Genomic DNA, 9,412 nt, shown 5'->3' on the forward strand with positions numbered 1-9,412 from the left:
CAGCTATCTCCCAGGGATACCCAGGGATGGATGATACAGAGATGCCTGAAGACCCTTCACCTGCAAAGGAGCGACAGTGAGCAGATTGGCCTCATGGGAAGCCCACGGTCTCGTGACCGGAGCACCGGACAACGTATCTGGAGACTCAGGCCCTGTTCCTGCCACTCCCAAGCCTGGCTACGTGCCACTGGGCCAGTCTCTTCCTCTGTGTGGTCCTCCCTTCACCCATAAATGAATTCTTAACGTCTGCCTGCTCCCACAGAGAGAGTTGAATAAGATAAGGCATACAAAAGTGCCTTATTAATTGCAAAGGTAAATTAAATACCTATTGAGTCAAGCCCCCCTGGGCCTCAGTGTTCCCGACTCTAGGGTGACTCCATCACATAGGCAGATAGTCTATAGGACTCCCTGCACCCTCCAGGAATTGGTCAGTTCCCAACCTGTGCAACTGGACTCAGCAGTTCTAGATCAGGGTCTATTTTTGGTGGGAACATGAACTCAGTACTAGGGTGGGCAAGAAGATAGAAAGGCTGCCCCCTGTCCCCAGGACCTCTCAGAGAGGAGACACAGATTTCCAGGAGTAGGGCTGGAGAGGTCTCCCTGGACCTGACCTGGTGAACTGCCTGCAAAATGGTCCAACAGATCAGAGGACCAGAGGGAGATTCTGCACCAGGAGACCAATTCCAGGGTCTAGACAGCTCTTCTCCATCCTCCAAACCCAGAGCTTTGCCTGCTTTTCTTCTTACCGAAGGATGGCTGAGTCCTTAGGTCAGTGGGAGGATGTGTGAGAGGCTGGGGAGGAAAGGTTCTCACTCTGCTGATTTCTGACTAGCTCCCCCCGCCCCTTCCAGCCCCCAGCCCCACACGCACACAGCCTCAGAGTGTCGACGGGGCAGCTCAGAGTCAACCAGTCAGAGCCTGAGAGCCTGAGAGCAGAGGGGCCCACCCAGGGTCACCAGACTTGCAAGACAAGCTCTCAGCGCCAAACCTGGCTGTCATCGCTCCCGGTGATATCCTTCCGCTGCCCCATAACGGATTCTTGTGACCACTGGACTTCCCTGGAACGCCCAGGGAGGAAATGTCACACACACACACCCCTCCCCCCCCCGTCAAACCATCAAAACAAATTAAAACAGTTCAAAATCCTTTCATTGGCCCGTGGGTGAGATGGCTGGGATCTGGGAAAAAGATTGCAGGAGGCTCCGTGGGCAACACGGCAGTTCACCCTGGAGGAGCCGGCGGCCACATCGTGCTCCCTGGGAGGCCTCGGCCCCGACACAGCCCATCACGCCTTCGGTCTCAGTGCCCGGTGCTTTCCACACCCGTTCGGACCCCCGGCACTCTGATCACACCAGCCTGCTGCCGTGTCACCTCCCGCACGGCGCCCGAAGGTCTTCCAGGGACGCAGCGATGCTTGTTCAGACCTGACGCCCGCTCCCGGGGCAGAGAGGTGAAGGCTCAGCTCTGCCTGCCCCGGGTGGCACCCCCCCCCCCGTCTGGGCCCGCGCCCCACAAGTCAGGTGCCAACCTCAGCCCGACCCCCGCCCTGCCTCGCACCGGTGCCCCCCGGGCTGGCAGGACATCCACGTGCCGTTCCAAGCGGCCCTCCGAGCCCTCGCATGTGGCCCCGGGTCCCGGCCCCTCATTAGGCGGTGGCCGCCCTCACGTGAGCCCGTTAACGTGGTGCGATGGCATTTTTCAGGCTTCTTTTCAGAAGGAAAAAGTTAATAACGTGAAAGCTTTATTACCTCTCCCGTCCCTCCTGCGAGACATGCCCTTCGGTCGTGCAACGTGGGGCTAGTTAAGGCCACAGCCCGGGGTTTCCTTCTCTCTGGGAGTGAGTGTAATTACACACGCGGCCCGGCCAGGCAGTAAAGCGGCAACACACCCGGCCTCTGCCTCGGAGGCTGGAGGAGGCCGGCTGGGTGTCGGCCGCCCTGCCCCGGTCTGCAAAGCAGAAACATATGGGGAATCCATTACCTGCTCTACAAAGGAGGCGGCCTTGCTAATAAACGTATTTACTGGGTTAAATAAATATGCCGAGGGTTGTTAAAAGCCTGGCCTGTGACTCAAAGTCACCAACATTTTTCACTTGTCAGAAAGGGGCTTTTGGAAGCTTTCAGGCGGCCTGCCTTCCTTCCCATGTTTATGCATCCACTGTGCCCCCTCCGCGCCTCCTGACCATGGGGAAAGAAAGGGTCTTTGTCTAGCGGCGTGGAGACCCTACCGGTGGGCAGGCAGATACGCACAGGCTGTGTGTGCCGGGGGCCTGCGGAGTGCGGACCCTGCCTGGAGCTGGTACCTGGCGGAGCCGTGAGGCAGGACCTCTTTCCGTCTCATCGTCCGAGGAGAAGGCTCAGGCCCGATTTAGAAAGCAGCATTCGGACAGAGAAGGACAGAAAGCACACGATCACACTTCTATGTGAAATATAAAAAAATGAGACAAATGAACTTATTTACAAAACGGAAATAGACTCACAGACACGGAAAACAAATGTATGGTTACCAAAGGGGAACGTGGGGGAGGGAGGGATAAATTAGGAGTTTGGGATTAACATATACACACTGCTATAGGTAAAATGGGAAAACAGCAAGGACCTCCTGTACAGCACAGGGAAGTCTACTCAATACTCTGTAATGAGCTATATGGGAAAAGAATCTGAAAAAGAATAGATATCCGTATACGTATAACTGTTTCATTTTGCTGTACACCTGAAAGTAACACAACATTGTAAATCAACTATACTTCAATTAAAAGAAAAAAACCAGGGCTTCCCTGGTGGCGCAGTGGTTGAGAGTCTGCCTGCCGATGCAGGGGACGCGGGTTCGTGACCCGGTCCGGGAGGATCCCACGTGCCGCGGAGCGGCTGGGCCCGTGAGCCGTGGCCGCTGCGCCTGCGCGTCCGGAGCCTGTGCTCCACAGCGGGAGCCATAGCCACTGAGCATGCGCGTCCGGAGCCCGTGCTCCGCGACGGGAGAGGCCACAACAGCGAGAGGCCCGCGTACCGCAAAAAAAAAACCACAAACCCCAAAACAGCATTTGCCAACATGACACTGGAGTATTATAGAGGTTCATTGCTCTATCCTTTTTAACAAATAACGTGGTAAAATTCACATGACATAAAATGTATCTTTTTAACCATTTTCAAGTGTGCGAGTCAGTGGCCTTTAGTACACGCACAATGTTGACACCCATCACTACTATCTGGGTCCAGCACACACACTCTCATCACGCCAAAAGGAAGCCTCGTACCCATTAAGCAGCCACTCCCCACTTTCCTCTCTCTCCCCCCAGTCCTGACAATCACTAATCTACTTTCCATCTCTATGGATTTGGCTATTCTGGGACGATTCACATCAGTGGAATCATACAATATGTGACCTTTTGTGTCCTTCCCTTTCACCTGTCGTAATATTGTCAAGGTTCATCCATGGCAAAGCATGTACTTCATTCTGTTTTATGGCTGAATAATATTCCATGATATGGACAGACCACATTTTGTTTATCCACTCATCAGCTGATGAACATTGGGGTTGTTTCTACCTTTTGGCTGTTGTGAATAATGCTGCTGTGAATGTGTGCGCGTTTTGTCGGAACACCTGTTTTCAATTCTTTTGGTGGAGACCTAGGAGTGGAGTTGGTGGGTCATATGGTCATTCTAGGAGCTGCCAAACTATCTGCACCGTCCTTTGTACCCGGTTGGAAACAGATGAACAAGGAGACATTTTTCATTCAAAATGTCCAGGTCTGAGAAGACTTGGCTGACATTTACTAAGGTGACAGAAGGCTAATAGCCGATGAGATCATACTCTGCCTCACGCATCTAATTCCCACGCCCCCCCCACTCACTGTGGATTCTTCAGACTGTGGAATAATTTGCACACTTTCCTTCATCCCAGACTTGAGGATGTAGAAGAAATGGCATATGGTCCCCAGGGCCCCAGGAAGGTCTCTACGACCTGTTAAATGGCATTTCTATATAATGTCACACAGCAGGGCAGCTGAGGGCCTGGTAGGCACCTGTCTTCTTTGCCTCCCAGGGATCCTGTAGGAGAGGACATTCCAGGACTCGCCACTGGGCTCCAGGCAGGGAAGCACGTGGCTTCTGACATCACGTACCCGTGGACACCGGTGTGAGCGTGGATACTGCGCTGGCCTGTTTGTTCTTAACCAAAATGGCTTATTATCCTCCAAAGGATGGATGTTATAACATTAAGATAATACTTGTGGGTTCTAGAAAGATGTTAAGTGACGCACATTTGCTACTTGTTCAGTGCTACTTGTTGTGTGTCTGACCTCGCTTCTAGACCCTATCAATGGGCAAAGAGTCCCAGTGAGAATTCTCGCTGGATCAGGTATTGGGTAATGGTTTCTAGTTCCTGCTTGACCATATTATTTATTTTACCTTCTCCTCTAGATTTTAATGTCATATCCTCAGTAATTTCTCTCAGCATATTTTACCTTTATTTTTGCTTCTCGTAATGCTCTAGCTTCTTGTATGTCAGACACCCCCACACACACCCCTCTGGTGCCTGCGTGTGCCTCTGGTGACCAGACTTCACCTCTCTGACCACGAACCAGTCCCCACGGTCTGGCAGGTACGACGGGGGCAAAAGAAGGCATCTGGGTTTTGGCATCACGAGACCTGGGCTTGAAAGCCACAACAGCAGTACTAACGGTGTCAGTGTAGCTAAACAAGCTAAAAGACATAGCCCGTCTTAGCTTCCATTTACCCCCTGGATTGATAAGCAAATCGCGTAGGGTTCGTATGATAATGTCCTTTCTAAAAGCCCAATGCCAAGTGTGGCACTTGGCCTGGTATGAGTTGTCAACATCCCATTTACTCCCTTATTTGGAGGAGAAAGAGGGTGTTGGAGGGGGGAGGGCATTGAGAAGAAGAATAAAACACTTTAAACTGAAATTATGCCAGGAAATTCAGAATGTGTTACTCCTGTATATGTATCATAGAGATCAGCCTTTATTTAGACATTCTAACTTCATTACAACTCAATCCTATTGCACCCCAAATGGTGGATAATCAAAGGCACCTTTAGAGTTCAAGGGGTGTTGGCAAACTGATAAACTAAAAAGTGCCACAAAATCTGGGGAGCTGCCTCCTGCCCTTAAGTCCCCGTAGGTGGGAAAGAAAACCTTCAACAGCCCCCAGGCCATTGGGACTGGACACCACTTTCTGGCTTAGATCCACATTATTCTACTGCTCTCTTTGGAGTAAAGCTAGTGAATTTTCTAAGGAAAATGCCTTCCCCTGGGAACAGAAAAAGGAGAAAAGACCTTTTGAGTTAATGAGCAGAAGTTTGCCATCAACGTGATGCATGTCAGATTCTCCAAAGACGAGCTGCACGCAGCAAACGCCCTTCTTTCAAGCCCTGTTTACGGTTGCTTAAGTAAGCAATGGAGTGCTGTCACCTCCGCTCTCCAGCCCGTGAGCTGAGAGGGCAACAAGCCAATCTGAGGTGAAATGATTTGGACAGTAAGTAAATAAATCCCACCTTGATAAGCTGGCCTCTGCTGCAGCTCTTCCACAGGCTCTAAGCATTTTGATGAGGGCTTCCCAGCGGGGAGGCCAGATACTCCTCTTCCCTGGAGGTCCCTGCAAAGAGAGCCTCACCTCATCTGTTGACCACAGTTTAGGTGGAAGAGGGTAAGTGGGGAAAGGGGTGAACCAGGTGACCTTGTTAGGCCTTTTCCACCAAGGAGGCTTGAAGACATTTGCAATTCCCATCAAAGGCAGCTAACTCAACTTGGGAGTATGGGTCCAGCATAGGACTTGCACCAAATTTCTGGTCAACGGATGCATTGAAGGACACACTGATTCATGGAGAGAGGGAGGAAGTTTCAAGGTTGCTCTGCCCAAGCAATTTTCATAAGTCTAGTTACATGATCTCTCTGCTGTCTGAATGGCAAGTTGCTGGAGCAGGACATATAAACACCAAATCACCAGTTTATTGACTAAGGCGTCTCTCTTCCTGTTTGGGGAATCTCCTGTGTTCTCGGTGGAAACATTTTTTTGTTTTTCCCCAATGAGAGGTGGAAATGTGTTATTTATCTGCAGCCTTTCCTAGGTTTATACCTATTTCCTAATCACTAACCATTCTAAAACATTGCCCCAAACCCAGAAGCCATTTCCTTTAAAATGACCCGAAACTAACAGCTTGCTTTGTTCTTTTTGTTTTCTTTTTTTAGTGTTTTGAACTACTTCAAGCTCTTTCCTGAGTTGAATCTCATTCAGAGCTGAGAGCTGTCTCTCAGCATAGTGGTTCCGACCCCATACAATTCACTAGACAGCCAGATTGCCTGGATTTGAGTCCTGGCTCTATTTTTATCAATCATGTGACCCAGGGCAGGTTCTTTAGCTGCTCTATGCCTCATTTTCCTCGTCTGTACAATGGGGATGATAATAATATCTAACTTGCTGGGTTGTCCTGAAGCTTAATGAGTTCATCTATGTGAGGCGCTTACAATAGTGAGGGTTTGCTGTCTTTCTTGCAACTCACAGCAGATCAAACGGTGATGAAGCAGATAGAACCACTCCCTTTTGGCAAATGAAGAGACTAGAGATTTTCCAAGGCACATGATGAGGGGACAGCCAAGCTCAGGCTAGAGCCCAGGTGTCCTCTGCATCCCGGTGAGGGCTCTTCCCAGGCATCAAATTAATGCTCAACTACTACCTAATATTACCCAATATTGAGCGGGCTAATGTGGTCCAAGGTTATTTATTACTGAAAATCCCAAGAGAGCTTTGCCTGAAAAATGAGAATTTCAGCGGTCAGACAGGTCCACAAAGATGGGCCTCATCCAGCAAAGCTCTGGGGAGAATGGCCATGTCATACTCCCTTCTCTTCCTTTGCTGTTTGGATTTTGAATACAGTGGTACTTTTTGATACCGTTCTCTCTTTCTTTTCTTTTTTTTTTTTTTTTTTTTTTTGCGGTACGCGGGCCTCTCACCGTTGTGGCCTCTCCCATTGCGGAGCACAGGCTCCGGATGTGCAGGCTCAGCAGCCATGGCTCACGGGCCCAGCCGCTCCGCGGCATGTGGGATCTTCCCGGACCGGGGCACGAACCCGCGTCCCCTGCATTGGCAGGCGGACTCTCAACCACTGCGCCACCAGGGAAGCCCTCTTTCTTTTTCTTTTTTTACTACTCAGAAATTCACTTAACTTTTCAGAAAGTTTGTTTCTTTAGATTATAACAGTAATACATTTTATAGTATTGAAAATTGGTGGAGAAAAAAATTTTTTTAACTATGTACGATCCTATCACTCAGAGGTAATCATTGTTTTGGTATATTCCTTTCATGTCTTTTTTCTATGTATGTGATAAGTATACACATGTTTGGGTTTTTTTACATAATTTGGATCTTGGTGGAGGTGATGGGAGTGGAGGGAGTGGTCTATGTAACGTTTCAAGCATTTTGTTTATTTACCTTTAATTGCTTTGGGGTTAATTCTTCAAAATATAGATCAAGCAGCAGAGTACAAGGGTTAAACGCAAGGCAGCTTGGGTCTGAGTCCTGTCTCTGGCACTTATTAGCTGTGTGACCTCAGACAAGTTACTTAGCTTTGCTGTGTCTCAGTTTCCACTGGGTAAGATAGGGGTAATGATAGTCCATGCCTCTGACGGTTGACATGCTCTTAGAATTGATTGAATTAACGTTTGTACTCAAAAAATATTAGAAAGAAGTAATATAGGCATCAGCTTGGAACTTGATGATTTTATTTTGTTAGTCTGGACTACAGCTACATTCCCTATCGGATTTTTTGGTTGCAAACAGCAGACACACAGGCCAATTTAAACCAAAAAAAAAAAACCAAGGGAGCATTAAAGGATATTAAGTAGGATACCCAGTCTTCCAACAGGAAGGAGGTTTAGATGATGACCACAACCATTGCTTGAGTACCTACTGTGTGCCAGACACCATTGCTTGAGTACCTACTGTGTGCCAGACACAGTGGCTATTTTAGGCATGCTACCACCATCATTTCCTTTGTCCTAAGTTCCTTGTAGGAAATATTAGGTTCTTCTTCTACATATTAGGAAGGTGAATCTCAGAGGGATTAAATGACTTGCTCAAGTTCACACAACTGAGGAGATATTGGAACCAAGATGCAAACCCAGCCGTGACCTACTCCACAGTGGAGCTCATTCATTCATTCGTTCACTCACTCACTCATTCATTCAGTATTATCAAGTGCTCCCTCTGTGCTGGGCCAGGGGTCCTTTGTGAGCACACAGCGGTGATCCCTGTCAGCATGGGGCTTACAATGTAGTGGGGGTGAGAGATGTTTGTCTAGTTATCGCACGAATAAAGGAGACATTGCAGCTGCAATGCAGGCTCTGAAGGAGAGGTCCATGGTGCTCTGAGAACCTGTACCTGGGATGTGACCTTGACAAGAGGGCGTGGTAGATGCCCTTGAGGAAGTGATGCTTGAGCTGAGACGGGAAGAGTGAGTAGAGTTCACGGGCCAGGGCCTGGCACCCCAGGAGGGATTCGGAAAGAGGCAACTGCAAAGTCTCTATGGGAGAAAGGAGCATGGAGTTGAGAGAGACTGACAGACAGAGGCCGAAGAATGAATCCGAAATGGAGGAAGAGAGGGGAAGGATGGAGAGAGGGGAGACCAGCGAGAGGAAGGGGCAGCCTGTGTAAGGGTTCCAAGTTAATAAAGGAACTTTGACTTTCTTTTAAGGTCAACGGAAGTCATTAAAGAATTGAAAACAGGGCAATGACACAGTTAGCCAAGGGATGGGGAGGGGTGGAGGATGATGCCATGGGCTTGTTTAACCAAGACCATGATGGTCTATTTGCTGACCTGGTAAATATTGGGGAATCAGATTTGAGAAGGGTGACTATCGGTTTAGTTTGGGGGTAAGTTTAATAAGTTTGAGGTGCCATTAAAACACCCCCCCAAAAAAGATGCTGAACAGGAAGATACAGAGGTCTGGAGTTACGAGGGATGGCCGGGATGCAATCTTATAAACGGGCAGCTGCATCTGTGGATGCAGGCTACTGACCATTTGTCATTCTTTTGGGCTTTCCCTCATCTAAACCCACTTCTCATGTTTGGGAAACCCCTCGTCTTAGGAGGAAAAGCCCACTTCCCAGTGCAGAAGCTGAGAAGGCCCGCTCTGGGGATTACCTGCAATTTAGATCTAGGGCCACACCTCCCAGGACCTCTGTGGCCCTACAAGCTTCTGGTTTGGCTTGGCACTGAAGTAGCTCCTTCTACGAGACAAGGGCAAATCTCTCCCCACTTTATAGCTTGTTAAACCAAGGCGTAAACATCCCAAGAGAGGTGGTATGTGATTCACTAAGGAGAATGAGCTGGGGAGGGAGTCGGGAGCACTGGCTCTGTCACGGGGCGGCCTTGTGGTCACGGATAAGCCCTCCCACTC

The sequence above is a fragment of the Kogia breviceps genome, chromosome 11, assembly GCF_026419965.1.
Source record: "Kogia breviceps isolate mKogBre1 chromosome 11, mKogBre1 haplotype 1, whole genome shotgun sequence".
Lineage (NCBI taxonomy): Eukaryota > Metazoa > Chordata > Mammalia > Artiodactyla > Physeteridae > Kogia > Kogia breviceps.